The sequence below is a fragment of the Manis javanica genome, chromosome 14, assembly GCF_040802235.1.
Source record: "Manis javanica isolate MJ-LG chromosome 14, MJ_LKY, whole genome shotgun sequence".
Taxonomy (NCBI): domain Eukaryota; kingdom Metazoa; phylum Chordata; class Mammalia; order Pholidota; family Manidae; genus Manis; species Manis javanica.
Window position 1 is genome coordinate 16,824,719 of NC_133169.1, and position 27,232 is coordinate 16,851,950.

Here is a 27,232-nt window from a genome sequence, read left to right on the forward strand (position 1 = left end):
ATGCAGAAGCCATCATCATTGATTTTTAGCCATTTAAAGCCATGGAACCAGAAGAAATCATCTAGAGAAGCCAGGGAGACGAACATGGGAAAGCAACTCAGGGCAGCACTGTGGATGGATCTTGAGGGAATTATGCGGAGTGGAAAGAAAAGCCAATCACAAAACATAGCCTATGTGTAATCCCATTTATGTAACATTCGTAGAGTGACAAAATTGTACAGAACAGATAAAAAGGTTACCAGAGGTTAGACATGGACAGGGTATGGAAGGGGAAGGGAGAGGAGATCCTGTGATCACATGAGGGAATTTCTTTGCAGTGATGGAACAGTTCTGTGTTCTGATTGTAATGAAGGTCACACAAAACTACACCTGGGATAAAATATCTTAGAACTGTAAACAAGCAAACAAAATGTTTGCAAAAACTGGTAAATCCCAATAAGGATAGTTCTGTAGTTGAGTTTATCAGTAGAGTACCAAAGTCAGTTTCCTGCCATGGACAAACACACTCTATGATGTCAGATGTTATCAGTGGGGGGAGCTGGACAAAGGGTATACAGGAACTCCCTGTGTAATTTTGGAAGGTTCTTGTGGTCTTAAACCCTTTCAAAATCAAAAATACTAACAATATAAATAATTCTTTCTGTAAATGTGATATATGAACATTTATTTAGATTTCCTGAAATGTTTATCAGTAACATTTTATATTTTACAGCCAAAAAAAAAGAAATGGGGGAGAATAGAGTCTAACTCAGTTCCTTTGTCCCTAGATTGAAGTATTTTAATGAAGGAGACTGAAGTGAAGAATGATTTAGAAACCTGGGGGCCATTTAATTCATTCTATTATTCAACTAAACCTGAGTACCCATGATGTGTTATGTAAGATGCTAGACAGAGGATGATGCACATGCAAATCAATGGTCCACAGTCCTGGCCTCAGGCAGATCCCATTCTAGTGTGGCACAGGCAACTACTCTAATGGTGCAATGTAATATTTTACAGATGATTTAAAGTTCTCATTGCATAGAATATTACTCAGCCATAAAACAAGAAGGGAATCTTGCCATTTGTGACATCGTGGATGGACCTAGAGAGTATCACACTAAGCAAAATAATTCAGATAGAGAAAGACAAATGCCATATGATTTCACTTACATGTGGAATCTAAAAAAAAAGAAAAAAGAAACAAAAAAAGGAAACAGACCCATAAATACTAGCAACAGACTATTGGTTACTATAAGGAGGGTGGGTTAGTGGGATGGGTGCAGTAGGTGAAGAGTATGAAGAAGGACAAACCTCAAAGTAAAAAATAAATTAGTCATAAGAATAGAAATGCAACATAAAGAATGTAACCCATAATCTTCTAATACCTTGATATGGTAACAGGAAGTAACTACACTTACTGTGGTGAGCATTTAATGTGTATGTAATTATCAAGTCACTGTGTTGTATGTTTGAAACTAATGTAATATTCTATATCATCTCTATTATAACAAAAACCTAAGAAAAATAAAAATTTAGAGAATAAAGTTCTCATTGTGATTATCTTATTATGAGACATATAGAAAGGAAAACAGTTACCAGTTTAAAACCCTAAAAATATACTTTTTTTTTTAAGGCAGAAACATTAACCTTGTATTAGTCTTCAAGGTCTGAGGATAAGATTATTTTGGTTTCCAATTTTACCAGACTTCAGCTCCTAATGCTATTAAATCGTTTCCTAAGCAAGAAAAATGACTTGGGTCAATAATAATTAGGCTACGCTTCTACCGCTCAGGCCTTTGAAGTAAATAAGCCAGCGCAAAGGCTGCCCAGTTTTGATGGACACTCAGTTACTAAGTAGGAACAGAAAGGAAGGGACCCCTGCTTCTGATGATGAAGAAGGAAGGAGACAGGGGGATTATAGAAGTCTGAGCCCTGATCCCAAGGAGGCGCTGCTGAGGCTGGTTTGTTACTTTTATTGAGATTCGAATCAGCCCCTTCAATTTTCTCTTAAGAAGCCTTACAGGAACCCAGCAGAGACAGGCTGTCATTCAACAGCGAGAACCCTAGGCGGTGAGGGTGATCTGCCTTGACACTAGTAGCAGGAGATTAGGAGTAACCGAAGGTTAGTGTCGCTTCCTTTTTTTGCCCACCATACCCAGTAAATTGTCCTCGTTACCTGTTTTAAAAATGGTTGGAATTGGATGAGGAACAGGTTATTTAGATAATCTCAGAGACTTCCACAAATTATTTGAGAATATAAAAGAGTAACTTTTAATAATGGAGACACCTGGTGTTGGCACCTTAGCCAATGACTGGCGTTAACATCACCACCATCCAGACAGACTGACATCACTCAGTGAGACATTGAGAAGGACACGACATTTCTGTGGTCTGCCTGCCGAAAATGAAGACACTGGACTGAATCATATGAAAACATCAGATAAAGCCATATTGCAGGACATTCTACAAAATTAGTGTCCCATACTCTTCAAAAATATAAAAATCAAGACACAGAAAGGCGGAGGAAGTGTTCAAATTAAAGGAAACTAAAGATATACAACGATTAACTGCAATGCATGATCCCTTATTGGATTCTGGACAGGGGGAGGGGAGAGGGGATAGTTATGAAGGACAAGTTTGGCACAACTGACAAAATTTAAAAATGGACTGTGGACTAGATCATAGTATTGTATCAATATTACATTTCCTGATTTTGATTATTGTGTTCCGAGTATGTAAGAGAATGCCTGTGTGCTTAGAAAATACACAGTGAAGTATTTAGGGGTAAAGGATATAATTGTTCCAACTTTCTAACAATAAAGAGAAATTCATATATATATATATATGTTTTTATAGAGAGAGATAGAAGAGAGAGAATGCAAATAGGCAAAAGGTTAATTGGTAAATCTGGGGAAAAAAACAAGGGAGTTCCTTATATTATTTTGGCACCTTTTCTCTATGTTTGAAGTTAAATGAAAATCAAAACTTTGGGAAATATGCGCTTGTCATTGAGTGCTCGATTTGATCAGCTGCCTTGTGTGCATTAGGGTGAATTAGGGTAGTGATTTCGTCAGCCCCAATGCCTCTGGCTTGCTCAGGGTCCAACCAACAACACGACAGGGCTGAGAATAAAGTAGGCACAGAGGCCGTGAGAGCACAGAGGAGAAGCTCCTAACTCAGGCTGTGGGTTGTAAATGGCTGCCCAGTGTCCATGATCCTTGGATTAATCATAAAGGATGGAGAGGAGTCAGCCAGGCAATGGAGGGCTCTCTGGGGCAGCAGTGTTGGCAAAGGGAGATTGTCGTATCTCTTTTTGCCTTAAGATCTATCCCCTACTCTTCCCTTCTCTGCGACGGCGAGGCTGACGTCTATGGACCACATCACTTGGACTCTCTAGTCCTCTGTCTTCCAGAAGTTTGACCAATGGTCAACACTAGTAGGAGATGCAAGGACAGGTGGAGAGAGAGGCCAGGGTATTTATTCTCACTTTAGTTTTGGCAGTGCCTGTGGAAAGCTACTGCTTCCGGCACCTGACCCCGTTCAGAGTCCCAGCATTCTCCAGGCTTCAGTATTTCCATTTTATTCCCCTTGCCGCTTCAGTCAGCAATGGCTTCCTGCTCTTGCTAGTTCCTGGATGCTTCATGAGCTTTGTTGTTCCCCCAGTGGCCTACTTTTTGAAAATAATTCCTCATTAAGTTATTTTTAGTTACATTCTTTTATCTGGGTCATGTGTTTCCTGCTAGGACCCTTCCTAAAACACGAGGTGTGGTTGAAACAGAGGGCACATGGAGGAAAGTTGGGTGATGAGACCTGTGTGGGGCAGGGGCTAGAGCAGACGAGGCCAGCTTTGGCGGTTTCCCTACTGTAGGAATGACCAGACTTTACCGAAGACAGTGCTGTGGGGTGAGACCTCCGCAGTTAGGTAGACCTCAACTGTTTGACCTTCCTAAGTGACTTCATCTGCCTGAGCAGTTTCCTCATTTATGAAAAGAGATTAACCTCACAGGGTCAATGCGAGGAACAGATGGGACAGAGCCAGTTTTCATCTTAAAGCTCAGTTCCAGGACTATCTCCTTCAGGAGGCCTCTCTGACCGTGTCAGTCCCTCGTGATTGCTCCCTTCTCTGATGTCTGTTTCTTGAATAGTAATAATGTAGAGTTTATAGCTATCACTATCATGTGTAATAATTTCATGTATGTACATGTATATTTGCTCTAATTCTCCAACTAGGTTTTAAACTGTTTTAATAAGAGGCCTTTTTTTTTTCCAAATGCAGTCCCCCACCTCCATAAATTATGCAGTTAAGTTTCCCACTTTTGGGGAAATCACAGGGGTAGCACATCCAGAGTGCAATGGATAAAGCCTCGCCCTGAGGGAAGCACCTTCATGATCATGGAATCTGCCCAGTTGGGTAAGTATAAAGGGCCATGTTTTAAAACCTGTCTCTGACTCTCCCTGTGTTGGACACAGTGGGGGCTTAATAACACTTGTTGGTTGATAAATAGAAATTATTTTGAGCATTGTAGCATTTAAAGGCACATTCTTAATCTTCCTCCATTATTTCTGACCTCTCTACCTCTACTGGAATATCATTCTAAAACCAAACAAATGAAAATTCTTCTCTTCCGTCCTTCTTTCCTTCCAGCATATGTGCAACACCTACTATATGTACATAGCCATAGACATTTTAGATCTGTTTCATTAACTATAATCATCTAGGAAAAGGGAATTTGGAATGGATCTACATTTCCAACAATAAGCTATATTCATGCTCTAAAAACAGGGCTGGGTGAAATGATAAAGAAATGGTACTTCAGAAGTGGGCATAATAGGGTCCACTGTGTGGCTGTGTAAATTTGCTATTCTCACTGCTAAAGTTATTTTGATAACATTATTTTTTCTGTTCCATCCTCTGTAGTACTAGGTCTTTCCATTTGACAGATTTTTCCTTAAAGAGAAATGAGAAGCTTCAAATAAGTACACCTGGGACTAACCTTACCACGACACTTCCTTGACAGTTTTTTCACATTGTCTCATTAATAATGCTCATGGCACCCATGAGGTCACCAAATATGATGATCATCATGTTTGGCCAAATCAAAATACTGAGGAACAGAGAGGTTAACTGAGTTCCCCACTCCCTGCACACAGAGTTATCGTTGGAGCTTGTAGATGGAATTCACTCTAAGATTCAGCCTGATTACCGTGGTTTCTTTGCCCCTCTAACTGCTTTATCTAGTAAAGAAAACAGGAAGAGATCCTAAACCAGAGAGAACCAGAGGTGGTTTCTCTACGTCTGGAGGATGTCTACCTCTTCCTCATGCTCAGGAATAAAATGAACACCGCCCTGGCCTGGCCATGCACCGCAATGGAACTCATCTAAAGCCTGAGCCTGGTGCCAGGCCAGTGTGGGCCCCACTTCCATACACCTTCAATTCCGAGACCTCTCAGAAAGTGGGGCTTCCCACTGGTCATGCAGCCCTGGCACCAGGAATGAAGCTTCTGAGCTTTCCTCATGTCTGTGCTGAGAATGGGGCAGCTGCTCATTGCCCCATATTTATCAGGGACAAACCTGTTGGGCCATGCCCATTACTGACCCAGTGTCTACAGAGACCTGGCAGGTTGTGTGCATGAAGAAGGGGACCAGAGTAGTATCCACACACCTGCATTCCTAAAACAAGTGGTCAGGGCGGGGCCAGCTGCAGAGTGCAGGACCAGTCTGAAGAGACAGCAGGCCCGGTGGCAGAAGTGGCCCCAGTGGAGTAAATGCAGCAACATTTTAAAACAAGCAAGAAATCTAAAATTTCACCACCCCTGCCCAAGCCTCCTTCCCCCCAAAATGTTTCTCTTCAACTCAGCCTCTTGTGAGCACCATTCCTTGCTTTCCTTAGACTTGCCCTTTTTGTGTATTCTTAAATATTTATTGGTGTTTCCTCAAGACACAGAAACTGAGACTGAGTCGCGAAGATACCAAACAACTCATCACTTGAGTGGGAAAAAATTTAGTCAAACTCTCTTAACTGAGTAATGTCTGCTTGACAGCACAACTTCTGCCACTTCATTTACCTCCTCCTCCAAGAAGGCACATCACTACCATCTATACCCATTAGGGGCGCTACAAGAATCAGAAACAGACTATTTCTATGCTACAGAAAGCTAGCTGGTTGCAGAGTGAAATTTTCCATCTGTGTGAAATTTTCAGTAAATTCCACATGACTGAATTTACTTTTTTAAAAAACTGAAACAATCATGTTTTGATCTGAATTTGCAGGCTTGATTGAATTACTGGTAGTGAAAGGACCATCTGATTATTTGTGGGGAGTGGGCAGTAGAGAAAGAATTGCTTTTATCTCAGAAATGTATAGATATTCATTATTCACATGCATTCTACACATGATGAGATTTTACATTGGTCTAGTGAAATAACGGAATTTCTTCAGTGTAGAGTATCTTCTCTAATCAGTATATCTTAAATGGTATTGCTACCAAGGGTCACTCCTACAGACATACACACAGAACACAACTTCATAAATAAACCCACTGATTGTAAGCAAAAAAATAAGTAAAATTGATAATATAGCACACATTTTCAGGACTTTATCACATCAAAATTTTATATTAGGACCAATTACCACTGCAATTTGTTGTTGTTTTTTTTTTTTTGAGAGGGCATCTCTCATATTTATTGATCATACAGTTGTTAACAACAATAAAATTCTGTATACGGGACTCAATGCACAATCATTAATCAACCCAAGCCTAATTCTCAACAGTCTCCAATCTTCTGAAGCATAACGAACAAGTTTTTACATGGTGAACAAGTTCTTACATAGTGAATAAGTTCTTACATGGTGAACTGGCCATGCACTGCAATGGAACTCAGTGCAAGGGCAGTCATCACAGAAACTTTCAGTTTTGATCACGCATCATGAACTATAAACAGTCAGGTCAATTATGATTATTCGTTTGATTTTTATCCTTGATTTATATGTGAATCCCACATTCCTCCCTTATTATTATTATTTTTTAATAAAATGCTGAAGTGGTAGGTAGATGCAAGATAAAGGTAGAAAACATAGTTTAGTGCTGTAAGAGGGCAAATGTAGATGATCAGGTGTGTGCCTATAAGCTAAGTATTAATCCAAGCTAGACAACGGCAACAAAACATCCACGGATGCAGAAGATTTCTCTCAAAACAGGGGGGATGAGGTTCTAAGCCTCACCTCTGTTGATACCCAATTTCTCACCTGATGGCCGCCCTGAGACTGCGCCTATCTTAGGTTGTTCCTTCCTTGAGGGATCTTACCCGTCTCTAGCTAACCAGTCATCTTCCGGGGCCATACAGGGAAATGTAAAGTTGGTAAGTGAGAGAGAAGCAATATTCTTTGAAAAGGTTAGCTTTTTACTTCTTTGCAGATTTATGCCCTGTGGCTTCTATGCCCAGCATTTGTCTTGAGGTATCTTTACAACTTGGAAGAATTATGATACTCGGTAATTTCGATATGAGGCACGAATTCTACTTAGGGGTTGTAATTATGAAGGAAGAAGAGAAGCTATAGAAGTAGCAAATGGAAGAAAACATGGGAAGATTGATTATTTCTTTGACATATCTTCTTGTAGTGTAACATAAGTGTGTATAGGTTTTAAATTACTAATTAAATTGCGTGCACACATTAACGTAATAGCAATACAGCTACATAACCAAAGCAGACGTACAATTACCAGACATATCCAGTGAAACCAAGAAAACCAGTTAGGCACCCTAGGCATTTGTGAAAACTTATCAATGATATGATGGATATTGTCTAACTGAATTTGAATATTTTGAGAAAAATCAGACAAATTAAAACAACACATTCCTGGGAAACCAATTTGTTTTTTATAATCAACCAAGGAATGGATCGTTGCCTGCTGATAGATATGCAGTTTCAGTCAGGTAAAATCAAACCAAACAGCAACTTTCACTGTGTAGAAAACAAAAGGAACACAGTTACACTCATTGTGGTCCCTGCCACAGTCACCTGGGGCCAGCTAGCAAGACGGAGCACTAAGATCAAGATCTCCCAGGTTGAATGATGTTTCTGTTGAAACCATTTGAAGCAGTGTTTCCCTCAAGTGTGCTCTGGGGAACATTTGTCAAGTGAGATGCTCCACAAGAACAGGATTCCGTGTCCAAGCAAGTTTGGGCAACACTGACCACTGTGTCTCCCTCTAGGATATTCCTAACGTACTTCAGCCTATTATAAGCACCGTAGAGCTCCAAAGTAAAACATCCTATTTAAAGTTGCTTAAAATAGTATTTCCTAAATATAGGTAGCATCAAATTTTTTTCTCCTAACATTTCTTTAGGGAATGTTGATCCATTCAATTTTAGTTTGGTCTTGGACTAGCAAACTGATCTAACTCTTCAGTGAGAGGAAAATATGCAGAGTACTTTTTGTTTCACAGTTAATTTATACAAGGGAATCCATACAGCTCTTCCAAAATTCCAAGCGAAAGCAATTATGACAAAGAGCCCATTCTATTCCTCAAAAAAATAAACACAATTAATGCCACTATACAAAATATCTAATACTGTCTTAGTTTGTCTCATGGCCATCAAGCTGGTTTTTCAGCTGATGCAAGCCCTGTGCTGCCCCAGCTAACCCGGTGGGATCACCACAGGTCATTTCATATGAATTTACCGATTTAAAAGAGAAGATCCACTCTATACACTCACTTGCCAAGATTCTGGACTGAAGAGAAATGCATATTGTACTTCATCTGAGTAATGACCCTTTGGAAGCTCTTACTTTGTGTTTTTTTGGGTTACGTTTACTGTCCATTCATCTTAGAGATGATGCTTTATCTCTGCAAATGGTGTGTGCATGTGTGTGTGTCTGTGTGTGTACACCTCTGATAGCAATACCATCTGAGAAATACAAGAAAAGCTAATGCACCAGACCAGTAGTTCTTTCCAAACCTACATTTTATGTGTGCTTTGCTGTACCAAGAATGACGGAATGAGTAAGTGTTTGCCCCGTCCTTTGCTTTCTTCTAGGCAGTATGTTTTCTTGGCTTTACTGTCATCTTGAGCCTTGTTTTGGAGGGCAGAAGAATGCTTAGGTCATGTTTAGTTTTTATAGCCTCATTTAGTGGAAATGGATCCTCTGGGCCCAGTCTATGCCCATTGCCTAAATTTAAAGTTCTTTTTCTTTCAGGGAGCTTAATTTATATTTGTTGATGGTGCAATGAATGCAAATAACTGCATGGGTGACCTTTAGGAGTCTGTAAAAAGCCACACCAGTTATGTGAATGACTTGAATTCAAGAAAAAAAAAAAGATTTTGATATATTTTCAGCATTTCAACAGTTTTTTCTTGAGGAAGGAAAAGGATTAATCACCCAGTAGGTATTTTGGAAACATATAGAGAGCTAATCTGTGGTAAATGATCGGGTGTTTCAGTAACACATCACTACATGAGTGATATGGTAAAAGGAAACCTAAGCAGAATTATAGAATCACTAGAATGGATTATCTGCTCAGTTCATTTTATCACATTCCTTTATATCCTGGTAGGTCTACACCTATACCTAAAATAAGATCATAATTAAGACTGAGTCATGACCTAATATGAAGTGATATGTGAGAAAAAAAATTATTTTCATGAGATGAAAGCTCTTGTTAGGGAAATTCTGTCCAAGAATCTGTCCAAAATGATGCAACATGAAATACCTGTTTTTTTACAACAGATCGGCTCTCTGTTTGTTTCCAAAATACCTGCTGAGTGATAAACAATTTCCTTTCTCAAGATAGAGTTCTTTGTAGAAATGCTAATTATGACAGAAACCCCGTGTTTAGAAGGAACACTGCAGGAGCTGCTCAATTCTAAAATGTTTTACTCTGTTTGATCAATAGAACTAATGCAATAAATCTACGTATTTGACACACATAAAAATTATTTCACATGTAAACATCTTTAACTTAAAAATTGATTTTGATATAAGAAGAGAAAAATGACACTGTACTACCAGGGGAAAAAGGAAGAAGTGAACATGCCTGGAACTTTCACTCATGTTTTGTGCTATCAAAATCTGGAAGTTTCATAACCAATTATTCCTGCTTGTCTTCAAAATAGAGGTCACTTCCCTCACCCACCACCACTAAGTCCTGCTTCAGTATTTGAGGGACAGTTGCCTAAGGCCTTGGAATCCATTATTACCCCTGGAGTGATTCTGAGTACTGGTGCTCCAATCCCAGAGATTCATGTTACAGCTTACTCTACTGTACCCAGGTCTCTGTCTCAGTAATCCACCTTTCCATCACCTTTCCATTATATGCACCTACCTTTACACTACCTTAATGAATGAGTGCTTTCGGCTTTTTCACAATTGGAGGCTAGAATTTGGTCTATAAAGTCCGCCCTGGTTGCTTAACTCTTAGACTCGCACATGGACTTTCTCTGTACTTCCTGTCTGCCACCTTGAGGCCCTGATGGTCTCCTGATGGTGGTTTCCCTATATTGTGCTTTGCTTGGGAGGGATTCAATTAATTTAACCATTCCAGCACTCTTCTGTGACATAGGTGTTTCATCTGTAAGAAAATGGAAGATAAAGTAATATCTTTATCTAGACTTCTTAGAAGATAAAGTAACATCTTCATTAGAGAATTGCCAAACTAATTGGAATTTTAGAATCCTTGTTGACTTATCAGGATCATCTGTGTTTATTGAAGGGATTTTAGCATGGCTTCAGTATTTAGGGGAAGTAGGACCATTTAAAAGGTTAAAGCTAAAAAAGAATGAACAGAGTTTTAGCTACTATCTTCTGGTGCCTCCCTGGTTGGAAGCCAAAAAAGAAAACCTCTATTAAAGGAGAAAAGGTAAAATCTCATATGATGGAACCTATAAGAAACAGTTTGGAAATCTATGAGAACCGACACCATACATCATACTGGGCCAAAAAAAAATGGACATTAAAACTTTGCTGAGGCTACTGGAAGTCCTTACCTATGCATTAAAACAAGAAAAAGAAATAAAAAACATATAGGTTAGAAATAAATACATAAAAATATTTGCAGGCAACAGAATTGTCTATATGTGAAATTGCAAGGAATCTAATTTTTAAAATCTAAAGCCAATAAGTGAACAGAGTAAACTTGCAGGATGCAAAGATAAAACACAAAATCAATCCTATTTCTATATACTACCAATCAAAACTGAAACTAGTAAGACGGAAAAAGCTCAAAAAAAAAGAAGAAATGGTCAAGCATAAATCTAATGAAACTTATATAGGATCATTATGCTAAAAACCACAAAAAGATGATGAAAGAATCAAAGAAAACTCAAACAAATATAAAGATGTGGTGTGTTCACAGATCTGAGGACTCAACATAGGAAAGATGTTAATAGGAAAGATGTTAATTCCCCTCAAATTGATCTGTAGGTTTAATGTAATACCTATAAAAGCACCAGGATTTTATAGAGATGACTTGTTTCTAAAATTATATGGAAAGGAAAGGTATAGACTAGCAAAAAGAATTTTGAAAAACAAGAATAAAGTTGGAAGAATCACACCTCTGATTTTTAGACTTATTATAGAGCTACAGTAACCAAGACAGTGGGGAATTGACTGAGAGATAGACACGTGGATTAATGGAAGAGAATAGAGAATTCAGAAAGGGACCCACACAAATTGGGCCAATTGTTTTGGATAAAGATGTAAAGCCAGTTCAACAGAGAAAACATAGTCCTTTCAAAAATGGCATTAGAGCAATTGGACATGCTAGGCCAAAAAAATGAAATTTAACCTAAATCTTAGGCAGTTTCTTATAAAGTTAGACATTCATTATTCACTCCAGTAATCCCACTCTGATGATTTACTCTAGAGAAACCATCATACAAAAAAATGCATGCAAATGTTTATAGCAACTCTATTCATAACTGCACAAAAATGGGAATCAACCCAAATGTTCTCTAACAAGTGAATGCCTAACAAACTGTAGTATTTCCAGACAGTGGAATACTAACTACTCAGCAGTAATAAGAAACTATTGATACAGGCAAAGACTTGGATGAATCTCAGCAGCATTATCCTGAGTGAAAGAGACCAGTCTCAAAAAAAAATACATACTTATGATTCCATTTTGGTAACATTCTTGAAAAATGAGGCTATAATGACAGAGATCAGATCAGTGACTATTTGATGGTACAGATGGGTGTGGTTGAAAAGGAATAGCACAGGGGAAGTTAAGAGGTTGAGGGAACTGTTCTGGAACAAGAAAATGAACTCATCCCCTCAAAAAATGAATTTCGAGTTATGGCATTTATATCCACACAGAAAGTACAAAAATGTTTGTATTAATATGTAAAGATGAGCTGCAGGTGAAGAGGCCTGTAGGATGCACAGATATGATTATTTTTAACTGTTTATTTTGAAATAATTATAGACCCCAAATAAATTGTAAAAACAGTAGAGTGGTCACGTCACCCAGCTTTTCCCTAGGTAACATCTGTTATAACTGTAGCACATTATCCAGTCAGGAAACTGACATTGTCATATTTGACCAGACTATAGAAAGAAACCCAAGGACACATATTTGCCGAACAGCAGGACATAGTCCTCTGGAGAAGTAAAGAGAAATTCTAGGGAATTAAAGGAAACTTTGCTGTCCTGTATCTTGATTGTATTGGTGGTTACACAAGTCTGCATTTGTGTCAATATCCATAGAACTTTACCAGAAAAGGGTTATTTTTACTGTATGTCAATTTAGTCAAAAAAACAAAAAGCCATAGCACCGAAATTTAACGTTAAAAGGAATATGCACATATTTGATATTGCATGTATTTTTATGATTCTCTCCTAATTGGAGGATAACTTTCTAAATCCTATTTACAGTGTGAAAGTGAGTAATTGATTTAGATCTGTGAATATAAGGTGTTAGCTTATAAAATGTATGCATTTTTTTGGAATATACACACACGGCATATATATATATACATATATATATATATATATGTCTTACATATGCAGAAGTTATTTTATTTATTATTGTAGGTACAAAGAAGTGAATTTAAAAACAAAACTAGAATAAATACATTTTTAATCTATTTAAATGCTTGAAGCTATTCAATTAAGTCTGTAAAAAGGAACAATTTCGAAAAGCTTCTTCTAAGTGACTGATCACATCTGCAGATTTAAAAATAACATGATATGGGTAAGCTGATCTTGAAAGCTCAAGGAAATAAACTGAAATTTTGACTTTGTAATTTTGTGTTATATTGGGTATCAGTTTTAAAACCCAAAATAAACTTTCTGGGAAAAAGAAAACATTATTGATTAGCAAGTTGTAGAATGGTCATAGAATCCAGGATTGCCCCCTCCTCCACCCACCCCACCCCACGGAAAAAGAACACAAAGCTAAAAAGGGACACTTTGGAAAGTTCAATAATTTAGTTTAAAAAAGAGAAACTGAAAAATATTCTACAGAGTCTCTTTCTAAATTAAGAAGAGTGACTACAAATTCTATTTAATAATTAAAATAAAATGTAAAACACTCTTAGTTTCTAAATTAAACCAAAGCAAAGGAAAATAACCAAAGCGGAGGGAAAGAGAGGCCGGACAAGCCGACCTGGAGAGCTGCACCACCAGAAAGTCGCCAAAGTGACAGGAAAAGGCGGAAAAGTTCACGAAGCACCATTCACAGTCTGTGCTTTTTCAGGATTTTTTTTACTATTTAAAATAGTTCTTTTTTCCCAAGTAAAGATCAAAGCAAAGTCAACAGCTTTGGTGGCCCTTGCTCCATAGTCAGATAAAAGTCAAGTCCAAACTGGATATTCTACTAATACATAGTGAACTAGGAACAGCACCCAAGAAGGAATTGGAAAATACGTTGTCTTAATTTCTCCTAAGAAAGTACACTCACCTCTGATCTGTGATCATATTCAAATGGGGATACTAATCACTGCTTTTTCTGTCATCAAATTTTTATGAAGATCAAAGAGATAATAAATGTGAATTTTGGAAAGTGTGAATCACTATATACATGAAGTATTATTATCATATTTAACTGATGCAAATGAAGCATTCCAAGAGATTATAGTTCTATTTGAATACATGTCATTGTGAAAAGGCAGGACTTTATTGTATGTGAATATTCAAGGTATTTGTGCTTTTGATGATCACCTTCCAGCCTATTTCCAAAGCAATCATTTTCTTATTCTTTTGTTTAAAGTCTGTTTTTCCTCCTATCCCCTCATGCTTTACCACCCTGCCCCCAAAAGCTCCTCTGTAGGAATAGTTAGAACTATAGACTAGGAGACAACTCCTTGGTACCCCTCCCCACAAAAAGAAAAATTGTTAGGTAGAGGATGCGACCCAGAGAATGCAGAAATATTTGTGCCAACATGTAAATATGAGCTGTAAGTGAGATTGGCTTCTAGCATGCATAGATGGGATTTTAAAAAATCTTTTCACTTAGAAATAATTATAGACTCAAAAGAAGTTGTGAAACAGTACAGAGAGGTCCCACATACTCAAAACCTAGCTTTCGCCCAATGGTAACACCTGACATAACCATACCACATCACTAAAACCAGGAAGTTGACATTGGCACTATTAACCAGAGAGCAGGAAGAAAGCTAAAGACACAAGTTTAAGGGGTGGCGGGGAATTAAAGGGAACTTTCAGACAAAGAAAGATACAAATCAGAAGTCAGGGGCTTTCGGAAGGTCCTGATCAAGTGGAAAGGGGAGGGATGTGGTTCTTTAGAGGAGAGAAAACAAGAGTGCACAGGCCAGATGTGTAAAGAAGGTATTTGAGGTGGAGTCCAAAGAAATGTTTGCTTGTTTCTCAGTGACTTAAGGTGTTATAAGAACCATCACTAAGTTTATACTGGAGGTTTTAGTGAAGAGGGAAGAAACAATGGTTAAAATGTATGCTGTGCATGAGTTTGTCAAATTGAACTGAATGGCATTGAGGTCTTCTGTCTGTAACTTGTCTAATTCCCATTCTCCTAGGGTCAGAACCCACAGTGGGAATAAATACCATGTTTGGGGAGGGTAATACTACAGAGTAGGGTGGCATATGGGAAGAGGTAGAGGAAAAATCATAAGATGAAAAGCCCAGCCTGAGGAAGAGAAGATCCCAATCCCTTTGGCAGGCAGTGAAGTAAAATCCATTTTCCCAAAGGAACATTTTCTCTGTGCCAGAGGCCATAATTCCTCGTAACTTCAATGAGAATTCCTAGCACAGCCTGGATCAAATTCTCTCACACCAAACCAGTCACAACCAAAATGTGTGAAAAGGAAAAACACTTTCAGTACTCCAGTACGATAAAATAATCTGAGTTTCATTTATATATATATTTTTCTCTTTAGGAAGAATCATTGATTCAACTGATGAGTAATTTCAAAATTCCTCTGCTCTCCTTAGAATCATTCTGCGCAAGAGTCATACAGAGTTGGAGAAATTGATGCCTGTGCTGCTCTTTATGTGAGTTGACCTTGTTTACATTTTTAGAAGCCAGGTGTAGAATTGTGGAGTTAGTCAATAATGTAATCCGATCATCAATAGGATACAAACTTCTTGTTTATTAATACATGATTAAAAATGTATATGAAAAAAAGATATCGACTGTAGCCAAGTGTGTGGATGACAAGAACAATTATTGCTCAGACTCCTAATGACTACGTGAGCTGTGCACACCAGCAAAAGTCAATAGCCTGTTTAAAAGTCACAATGCATCCTTTTCTTTTCTTCTTCTTTTTTTTTTTAATTCAAAGTCCAGCGATAAGATCTGTTATATTTTATTTTATGTATGGGCTTATTTTTGAAACTTTAATTCACTGAAGGAACATTTCTTGCACAACTACTTAACTCTGGCCCCACATCAGGGTCTAAGAATACAGAAAAAATAAATTCCTGCTCGCAAGGGGCCATGCTGACTAGACACCTACCTAAATCTTCAAACTAAAACAAAGCTCAGGAGACCAGATATATCAATGCTTTACCATCCCCATCTGAAGATCAGTCGTCAATAAGCTGATTGTTTTAGCAATGGTAGAGATAGTTTCTGCTCTCTCTGTTTTCTCCTCATATAAACCCATTTTCCAGAGGCTGGGGAGACTTGGGGGTCACTCTGTGACCAGGGAACTCCAGTGAAAAGGACTGGCCATGCCAGCTTTTACCCCAATAACCAGCTAAACTAGCCAGACCAGCAAAGTATCATAAGAAACACAGTTATGATTTTATAAGCATAGACAGGTATATGCATGTGTGTGCAGTTTCCTTCCCAGTTAGTCTGAAATAGTTACACAGTTTCCAGATGGATGCAGCCCAGAAGGACAGTTACTGTTTATATCGGATACAAGAAAGAAGCTATATTTCCTCAAGATGGAAAAAGAGAGGAGAACAACCTGGAAAACACTTTTCCCAGCAGATTATACACTATGCCTCCATTCGTCCAGCCTCTGCACCCCCAAAACATAGAACACAGGGAGGAGAGACAGAGAGAGAGAAGAGAGAATTGCAATGCTTCACAGACCAATTAATTATTCCTAGTAATAAATAGCTGGTGGCAGTCACTTTGCAGAGCCCACTGAAGGAAAGCAATCCTCTTAAATGCCAACTTTAAACAGATCTGGAAAGTAGCTATAGTTTAACCATGTGGTTGATAAAGCCCTTGTGGGAAGAGTGAACTTCAAAGACCTAACACTAAGTGGGCATTCTTTGCAATCGTTATCAAGAGCCCTTATACAAGAAAATCATTTCAATCCAGCATGACATGTCAGTTGGACACACAGGAAAAGAGGATGAAAGAAGAAGAATTTAAAGGCATTTCCTAAAGCCAACCATAGAGATGAATTTCAAAGTTTGTTTAAAAATTAGATAAGAAAGCGTGGATGCTAACATCCTCTTTATGTCACTTGTAATTGCTTATATTATCTCTTTGCTGATATTAAATCACCTTATCCATGACATAAATCCAGTCATTCTCAAATAATCCTTTGGTAGCCATTATGAAGTTCCTGCTTTGGTTTGAAAAAGTACATAGAAAGAGAATGGCATCTCCAGGGAAGGTCAGCCAGCTGCCTACTGAAGAGAACCTCCCCACATAGTGTTCATAGCTCCTAAGCACTCACCAGGTTCAGAATATGGTCCTTAAATTCAGAAACTTGATTTTGATGCCATGACAAAACAGTATCCACTTCTGAGGGCTAGACTCATGTCACCACAACAAAAGAAAGATTGATGTATAAAACCAGGATAGTGCTGAAGAGAGCAGGTTTGGAATGAAACAGACAAGTGCTTGAATCCTGGCTCTGCCATGTTGTTAGCTGTATGATCGAAACAAGCTTTTTTTTTTAACCTGCAAAGTAGAGAAAACAGCTTGCTTTAAAGAGGTGCTTTGCGTTTGTTTTTTAAGCTTATCTGGGAAATGTATGTAAACTGCCTGACATACAGTATGCACTTAATAAACGGCTACAAAAACTTGGATTTGCAATGATGTAGCTTCTGGGATCCAGGTCTCTGGGCATACATGTCCAATTTCTGAATCATTAGCCCTCTTACCTGGCTGTCCCCTTTTGTTCAGAAGGCATCTCCTAGGAAAGGATACAAAGTAATTGGTTAGGCTTGTACATAGGAAGTTAAAGATTACATTCCATTCTTGTCTTTCTGAGATTATACTTTTACCACCCTATTTGGAGTCTTGAGTGTTATTTCCCTAACTTGACACATTTACAGACAACTCCTTGGTAGACACTAACAGTGTTTAATCACATTGTCACATATTAGCTGCTCAGCAGTCAACAAATTTTTTAAGAGAACTTCACTCCTACCCCAAGTGCTGCTGACAGTTCCCAGCTAAGGACTTTTGCTACGTATACTTGCAGATATCTGGCCTAGATGGCCCCGCCTGATAGTGGTGATTATTTTTGTGATAGAATGGATAGACTGATACAAAGTGTATTTGATGACTATATATAAAGGCTTTCCCTAACCTAATATGCTCAGATACATTTTTAGAAAATAGGTATTATTTTCCCATGCACACGTGTACACAAAGATCTGTTAAAAAACAAACAAACCCTAATTGTACCCGCAGATTCTTACTGGTAACTGGGGTGTCCAGGAGTAGAGCATTTCTCTGTACCTCAGTTTCCTCACCAGTAAAACAGTACTATCAGAACCCATCTCATTGGGCTGTGTGAGAATTAACTGAGAGAACATAGAAAGCACCAGCAAAGCCTCTGGTACACAATGAGTAACTCAGTAAATGATAGCGATGATGGTGCTGGTGGAGACCATGAGAATAGAGAAAAATTAAGCAAATTGTCCCTCTTCCCAAGCAAGGCAATTTACGTTTCCTGGTTGTTTAGCATATTGTTGTTAATACTCAAATACTTCAAAATATGTTTGTTGTCTGACTTGGAAACATTTCTTGGAGTTGATTTTCTAGTACCAATTCGTGCTACTCACAAGGGTGTTTTAACATTTCGTGCTGTATGCCCATCTCTAGATTGTTAATGGATAGAAATAAAAAATATGTATGGAAAGAGTTTGCAAAGTATCAAGACCTAGAGCCTAAGAGTTGAAATGTGCTATGAATAATTTATTAGCATCATGGCAAATGGTTGATTTTTCGTTATTAATTTCTTTATTTTATAGAATAGTTTTAGGTTCGCAGCAAAATTGAGTGAGAAGTATGGAGATTTCCCATCTATCCCTTTCCTCACGTATGTACAGCCTCATCCACTATCAACAGCCTGCTCCAGAGTGATACATTTGTTACAACTGATAAACTTACATTAACATATCACCAAACGTCCACATTACATTAGGGCTGACTCTTGGTGTTGTGCATTCTATGAGTTTTGACTAGTGTATAATGACATATACCCATGATTGTAATATCACACAGAATAATTTCCCAACCTGAAAAATCCTCTAAGCTCTACCTAGTCATCCCACCCTTCCCCAAACCCCTGGCAAACACTGTCGCTATAGTTTGCCTTTACCAGCATGTTACAGTATGTAACCTTTTCAGGTGGCTTTTTTTACTTCCTAATGTGCAGTTAAGGTTCCTCCAGGCCTTTTCATAACTTGCTAACTCATTTCTTTTTTAGCCATGAATAATATTCCTTTGTCTGAATGAACCACGGTTTATTTCTCTATTAATCTAGGTTAATGTTGGATAACAGTCCTTCATCAGATGTGTCATTTATCTTCTCATTCTCTTGATGTTGTCTTTCACAGAATAGAAGTTTTAAAATTTAATGAGTTCCAGTTTATCAGTTATTTCTTTCATGGATTATGTCCTTGGTGTTATATGTAAAAAGTCATCTCCATTTCCAAAGTCATTTAAGTTTTCTCCTGTGTTATCTTATTGGGGCTTTTAGCTTTGTGTTTTACATTTAGTTCTATAATCCAATTTCAATCAATTTTTGTGAAGTGTGGAAGATCTGTGTCTATGGATGATTTTTCTTTCATGTGGATGTCCAGTTGTTCCAGCACCATTGGTTGAAAGATTATCTTTTCTCCACTGTATTGCTTTTACTTTTCTATCAGAGATCAGTTGACTATATTGATGTTGGTCTAATTCTGGATTCTCTATTCTGTTCCACTGATCTATTTACTCTTCACCAATACAACCCTGTCATGATTACCATAGCTTTACAATAAGTCTTAAATTCAGATAGTATTGATCTTCCAACTTTGTTCTCCTTCAATACTGAGTTGGTAACTTGTGAATCTTAGTCCTTTTCATATAAACTTTAGAACCAGTTTGTCAATATCCACAAAATAACCACTTGGGATTTTGACTGGAATTGCACTGAATCTATGGAAAAAGTTGGGAAGAACTGACATCTTCACAATAGTGAGTCTTTCTATCCATGAACATGGAGTTTCTCTCCATTTATTTAGTCTTTCTTTGCTTTCTACTTATCAGAGTTTTGAAATTTTCCTCATTTAGATCTTATATGTTTTTTGCTATATTTATACATAAGTATTCCATTTTTTGGTGTAATGTAAATGCTAATATGCTTTTAATTTTAAGTCCCTTTGTTCATTGCTGGTATATGGTAAAGCAATTGACTAAAAAACTGTGTATCCTGCAACCTTACTATAATTATTAGTTCCAGGAATTTTTTCATTGATTTGTATGGATTTGCTATATGAAGAGTCATGTTGTCTATGAACAAAGGCATTTTTATTTCTTTCTTTCCAATCATCATACCTCTTCTTTCCTTTTATTATCTTACAATAGTAAGACTTTCAGTATGATGTTGAAAAGCACTGGTGAGAGGGAACATTCTTAACTTGCACCTGATGTTAGTGGAAAAGGTTTTAGTTTCTCATTAAGTTAGCTATAGTTTTTTTTGGTAGATATTCTTTATCAAGCTGAGAAAATTCTCTATTCCTAGTTTGCTGAAGATTTGTATCTTGAGTTGGTGTTATATTTTTTCAAATGCTTTTTATGCATCAGTTGGTATGATTATGTGATTTTTCTTCTTTAGCCTGTTAATGTGATGGATTACATTAATTGATTTTTTGAGTGCTTAGCCGGTCTTGCATATCTGGGATAAATAGTCCCTTGCTCATTGTGTATAAATCTTTTTGTACTTTGTTGGATTAGACTTACTAATACTTTTTCTAGAGGACTTTTGCATTTCTGTTAATGACTGATTTATGTGTAGCTTTCTTTTTTTGTAATGTCTTTGGTTTTGATATGAGGGTAATGTTGGCCTCATAGAATAAGTAAGGAAGTATTTCCTCTGGTTCTATTTTGGAACAGATTATAGATAATTGCATAATTTCTTCCTTAAATAATTGACGGAATTCACCAGTGATTCTTCTGGCCTTGGTGCTTTCTGTTTTAGAAGGCTATTAATTATTGATTCAATTTATTTAATATATATATGCTTACTCAAATTGTTTATTTCTCCTTGTGTGAGTTTTGGCAGAATTTAGTCTTTTAAAGAATTTTTCCATTTCAACTAGTTCTCAAATTTGTGAGCATAGAGTTGTTTATAATATTTCTTTATTAACCTTTAAATGTCCATGGGATATGTAATGATACCCCTTTTATTTATTTCTGATATTAGTAATTTGTATGTCTTCAACCTCTATTTCTCTTTCCTTTTTTTTTTGTTAGTTTTGGCAAAGGCTTACCAATTTTATTCAATTAAAAAAATTTTTTTTCTGTTGATTTCCTGTTTTCAATTTCATTGATTCCTGCTTTAATCTCTATTATTTCTTTTTCTTCTGCTCACTCTGGACTTAATTTGTTCTTCTTTTTCTAGTTTCCTAAGGTGAAATCTTAGATTATTGACTTTAGGTCTTTCTTCTTTTTCTTATATAAGCACTCAATGTTATAAATTTCCCTTTAAGCTCTGCTTTTGCTGCAACCTACAAAAATTGATAAACTTTATTTTCATTTTTATTTAGTCCAAAATCTCTTTTAACTTCTCTTGAGATTTCTTCTTTGACTCCTGTTATTTAGAATTTGTGTTGTTTAAATCTCTAGGATTTGGGAATTCTCCAGTTACCTTTCTGTTACTGATTTCTAATTTGATCCATTGTGTTCTGAGAACAAACATTGTATCTTTTCTATTCTTTTAAATTTATCAAGGTGTGTTTTATGGCACAGAATGTGGAGTACCTTGATGAATTTTCCATGTGATCTTGAGAAGAGTATGTGAGCTGCTATTGCTGCATGAAATAATTTATTGATGTCAATCATATCTAGTTGATTGATGGTGCTGTTGAATTCAACTATATCCTAGCTGATTTTCTGCCTGCTGGATCTGTCCAATTTTTGACAGAAGAGTGTTAATGTCTCCAACTATAAAAGCTGGATTCGTGTATTTTTCCTTGCAGTTCTATCTTGTTTTGCTTCACATATTTTGATGCTCTGATAAATGCATACACATTAGGGATCATTATGTCTTCTTAACCCCTTTATCATTATGTAATGACCTTCTTTATCCCTGATAATTTTCCTTGTTCTGAAATATGCTTTGTCCCAGATTAATATAGCACATACCTATTCCCACTTTCTTTTGTTTAGTGTTAGCGTGGTATATTTTCTTCCATCCCTTTATTTTTAATATATGTGTGTCTTTATATTCATAGTGGGTTACTTGAAGACAACATATAGTTGGATCTTGTTTTTTCTGGTCTACTCTGACAAATTTCATCTTTTAATTGGTGTATTTAGACCATTGATGTTTAAAGAGATTATTGATATAGTTATTTATCGTTGTTTTCTATTAGTAGCGCTTGTTCTTCGTTCATATTTTAGTCTTGCATACTTTTGTGGTTTTAATTGAGCATTTTATATTATTTGATTTCTTCTCCCTTCTTAGAATATCAATTATATGTGTTGTATCCTAAAGTCTACTGACATTGTCAATACATCCAGAAATGTTTAACATCAAAATCCAATGTGAAAACAAATTCTTTATTTCCCTTAAAGATAAAGAGAGTACACGTTGAAGCACTAGCATCTGATTTGTGAAAGTTTTAAATAATATACCAATACCCAGGCAGGTATAATAGTGTTCTTCATCATGCCTAAGCTCTTTGTGGAGCTATTATTAGGTATTTTTCTCCCAGCCCTCACTGTCTGATAAACATGGCCAGAGAGATGTCATTTGGATTGCAGACGCATACACCATCTCCTTTGTGCTTAATGTTGCAAATAAGCTGTGCACTTTTAGAAATAAATCTTTTTCTTTGGTTTGTACAAATTGATCCACATTCTCCTTTTTTCCTCTTGTCACCTCTGGCACATAATTGCCCAGGGCCAGTTAGGGTTGGGGTATGTAATGTGTAGTTCTTGAGCACAGACACAATTAACCATAAAATCAATTCGGGGCCATCTTCTAAACTGAACAACTAAGTTAACCAGCCTTAATAAGTGGCTGTTCTATTTTTCACCAAAATAATTAATTGAGCAAAATAATGCAGCTAGTAAATTTTTTCACTCTATAATACCAAGCAGCTGTTTTTACTTTCATCCACATGATCCTGAATTACTGTTATAAAGTTGAAGAGTTCAACAAACAACTTTTTGCAATGGAGAGCAGCAGAAATTTGTTCTCTTATACCTAAAACTCCTAGAATTCAACTGAATGGCAGAGATCGTAGCTACCTTTTGGTTAGGTCAGCCCAATGCACTGGTATTATTTGCAAACATCTGGAAACAAGACATAAAAATAGATGATTTAGGCTTATGCATATTTATATGTCATTTTCAAGCCCATTTGTATAACAATGCATATTAGTTCCAAGTATTTTAGGGAAAAAATAGATGGCACCATTTTACTAATTATTGTCATCTTATTTTCTCCTCTAAATTTCTTCTCTGGTGACCGAAAATGCTATAAAAAAATGGAGAGAAGGCAATAAAAGCTCTACTAGGAGATCTTTGGTCATCACAAATACTGATGAGGATTATTATCATTCTGTTTGCTTTCTTGTGTGTGTGTCTAAGATTTTTGTTGCACCTTGTAATACACCTGTACTTTGAAAATCTGAGCATGATGATTGTCAAACAATTCCACACAACCCTAAGTGTAAGCAGAAATGAGATGTGATTTTTAAAAGTGTGCTTATGTTAGTCACTTAGTTTGGGGTCCATATGCTTCCTAGTTACCCTGCCTGGATGGCTACAATTTAAATGTACAGGATTTTAAAAGATATACAGCCTGAGTACTGAACAGAATCAGACCAAATAAGGACCCAGCTTCCTTCTGATTTCAGTTTGACATTGTGGTTTCTGCTGTTTACAGACCACCAGGATTCAGAATCAGATACGTGAAGTAAAGTTTAGGTAGGGTTAGATGGAGACAATCACTGTGGATATTAGACAATGGCCTTTGCACAACTTCTACATGTCTGAAGAGGCACACATCTAGAACTGCTCTTGCAGTCTCTGACACCATCATTACATGCCAGTGTGGCAAGGCATTAGTGATCTTGACTCAAAAGTATTACCTCTATCAAAAATCAAGAAATTAAGATTGATGACATAAAGGAGAATTTATCTAATGACAAGTTTCTATGTTACATCACTAAGCAAATTAGCAAAAAAATGTTGATGACACTTTTTTCCAGAATATAGAGTTCAATTGCCTTGGTCCCTTTATTTGGATAATTCTTATTATATTTTATACATAGTTAATCCATTATTATAATTAAAAAAATTTAACGAGGAAAGCTAGCTACTTCAAATATTCCAAAATCCTCAAAAGAAACAGGCTGTTACAGGCCAATTTGAAGGACACAGAAAAATTCATGTGTCTTTAAAGTCTATATGGTTCCCCTATAAGCCACTTACCTACTTCCTCTGGGAAAGACAGAAGGGGGAGAAAAGATAAATGCTCACAGGAACTGATATAACACCGTGCAGCTGCTAATGCATATGGATGTGTCATGCAAATGTCCCCAGCAGAAACACATTCTTTAGTTTAAACCTGAAGCCACATTCAGCGATAAAAGAGTTTCCAAATCAAACTGCTGACTCTGGTTTTTTTCTTATCAAAACACCCCAACATATATCTTACCAGGCAGAGTAAATCAAAAGAACCAGCTGGAGTTACCAACTCTTGTTTTCCCCTGGATATCAGGTGTGTGCTGCAATTTTGCAGATCAATTTGTGAGCTGAAATAAGTAGCTGTGGTCCACTAAAACTCAAAATAAAGCTATTTGGGCAATGCTGGTGCTAACTTTCCAAAAGGCCTTGGCTTTTCAAAGGCATTTTTGCCAGTAATTTACCAACTGATTGGTTTTTCCTGACCAAAGATGTGTGTTGATTATACCTTTATCTGAATATGAAAAGATCTGGAGGAACTCAGGGAAATACTGAGAAAAAGAACTTTGGTCGTCTTTATCTTTTCCATTCTTTCAGTTTCGGATTTTGCAGATTCTCTAATAAATTGATAGGGAAGAAGATTCAAGGGAAGAATAAAAAAAAGAAAAAGAAGACTAAGAATAAGAAAAAAAAGAGGCGAGAGGAATTTGGGGAGCAATCTTGTCACATTAAATTTTTCAAAGCATCCACGTAGGTAGAGCATATAGCCATGAATTTATTGCGACATATACTTCTCATGCTGGTACTGAATATTTATTGAAAAGTTCTGTGTTGCAGAATGAAAAATGTCAAACAAGAAACTTCAGCTGTTACCTGGAGGGGACGTTAAATCGTAACTTGGGAGTGATTCACTACAACTTTTTTATGGCTGGGAGAAGGAATACCACTCTGACATTTTTTTTTATAGGGATGCATGCTGAAGCTAAGCACTTAGAAGAGCGAGGTAGTTGGGATTAGATGAGAAAGAGAAAATGAGTACGTATCTGGGGATTAACCTGTATTTGTGCTCTACAGGGAAGCAGGCTAGGCACTCACTCTGAAGGCACCACTCCAGTGAAACGCCATCAATTCTGAATGAAATTACTTAGGGTGAAATTGCATATCTGCAGGTGGCACCGTCTGTGCTGCGCTCCGGGTTTCTGCCTCCCTCCAGCCGGGATTTGACTGGTCTACCTAGACCACCACTCCTGAATAGCCTAGATTCTTGCAAGGGCCTAGAGTGCTAAAAAGAGCGGCTAGTTTCCTCTGCCCTGGCTGACAGCTGCGCGTTCCAAGTATAGGAGGGGCGCCTATTCCTCTTTTTCACACCTGAGGCCTTGGAGTTTGTGACTTAGCCTCGGAGAGCCCGGAGCAAAGGGGAGGAGGCTGGGAGGAAGAAGGCCAAATCCGCAGAAGGCAGCCGGTGGCTGACTCTGTCCTTCCACCAGGATTCTTGGCCACCGCTTCCATTCATTAACAGGGAGCTCGGGCCATTCATTAATAGAGAGCTCCGTCCATTCAAAGAGCCAGGCTAGAGAAAGCTCAGGCCCAAGTCTGGCGGGTTAGAAATAGCTTTGGGGGTTTTCCCTCCCATCCCCTCAACTTCCTCTCCTAGGGTCAAGTTGCCTTAAGGAATGTAAGAAGTCTGCTCCAGCAGTAGGTCGTTTACTCTTTTTTTCTTTGTTGTTTTACTAGAGGTGAGCGAGAAAAACGTTCGCAGAAAGAGAGCGAGCGCTTGCAATTTGCACCCCCTCCAGCCCCTAGACTCTGGCAATTCCTCGCACGCACCTGGCAGCGGGGCCGAACGGCTTCCGCGCGGCTAATATACATATTTTGAGGGGGAGGCCGGCGGCTGCTTCTTCGCCGGGTCAATGTGTTAATTAAAAGTTGGTCCGAGTTGGTCAGCACGCAGTCCCAGATGTGCTTAACAGCATGCAATTAACACATAAGGCAAATCTTTTTGAAGATACCAGAATTGAAAACCCCCAAAGAAACTCCACCCCGCCCCCGCCCTCAACGTGAAATAGCAATGGCAAATATAGAAAAGTCATTAAAAGACGTAATTAAATGTGGGCTGCAGTTCTTGAAGGGGGTCTGGCTGGAAAAATTCTCTAAATCTATATATTCCAAAAATAAATAGCAAATTGATTTTTTTTTTTCTGCAGGACGTGCAGGCACGAGATCCGTTTCCCTCCGTTCCCACCCCATGTATATTAAACAGCCGGCGAGCGGCGGCCGCGCGGCGCGGTGACCTAGCCATCGCCGGGAGTCCCGGGCCTCCGCGCGGGTTCGCGCGCCGCCGCTGCCGCCGGCGATTACAGACCGGCCTCTGGCAGCCAGATTGGTTTCTGCACTCAGGGATAATTACCGCATGCTCACTTGCCTAGCGTCCTTTATATTTTCAAAAAGTGCAGGGGAAGTGTGTGTATGTGTGTGCGTCTATGTTGTGATAGAGTCATTCTAGGTAAAATATATTTATCTGAAAAGTAAAAAGTATTGGTGGATCACTTAATATTATCATCGCCCCCAGAGCAGCCGGTCCGGATTCCACTGGCCCCAGGCTGCTGCTGCCAGCAGGCGCCTGCTCGCAGCTTCCTACCTTATTTAGCCCCTTGCGCTAGGTTCTCAGGCCACCCACAAGTCAGTTAGTTTCTAGTTGTTTTTTAATTCGGGTTTACTCAGTGTTTGGCCTGCCACTTCTCCGAGCCAAACAAAGACCCCGATCTGTTAGCCCCCGCCCCCCCCCACACTTTCACACGGGTGCGCGCGTACACACACACACATGAACACACACACAAGCGCGCTGCAACGTCCCCACTTTCCGGGGACTTGCGGAAGCCAGAGGAGCACCTGGTGCCCATTTGGGCACCTTGACCCCGCACGGAGCCTCTAGTCAACGTCTTGGTTATGAGCC

General features: G+C 38.1%; 1 non-coding gene across 1 annotated transcript; it reads right to left on the minus strand.

Moving 5' to 3' along the window:
• Positions 1 to 4,230: 4,230 nt before the first annotated feature.
• On the minus strand, positions 4,231 to 4,401 carry LOC118971715 (U1 spliceosomal RNA). The gene has a single exon (XR_005060305.1). It is a non-coding gene; the product is annotated as a U1 spliceosomal RNA (small nuclear RNA).
• Between the last annotated feature and the right edge of the window lie 22,831 nt (positions 4,402 to 27,232).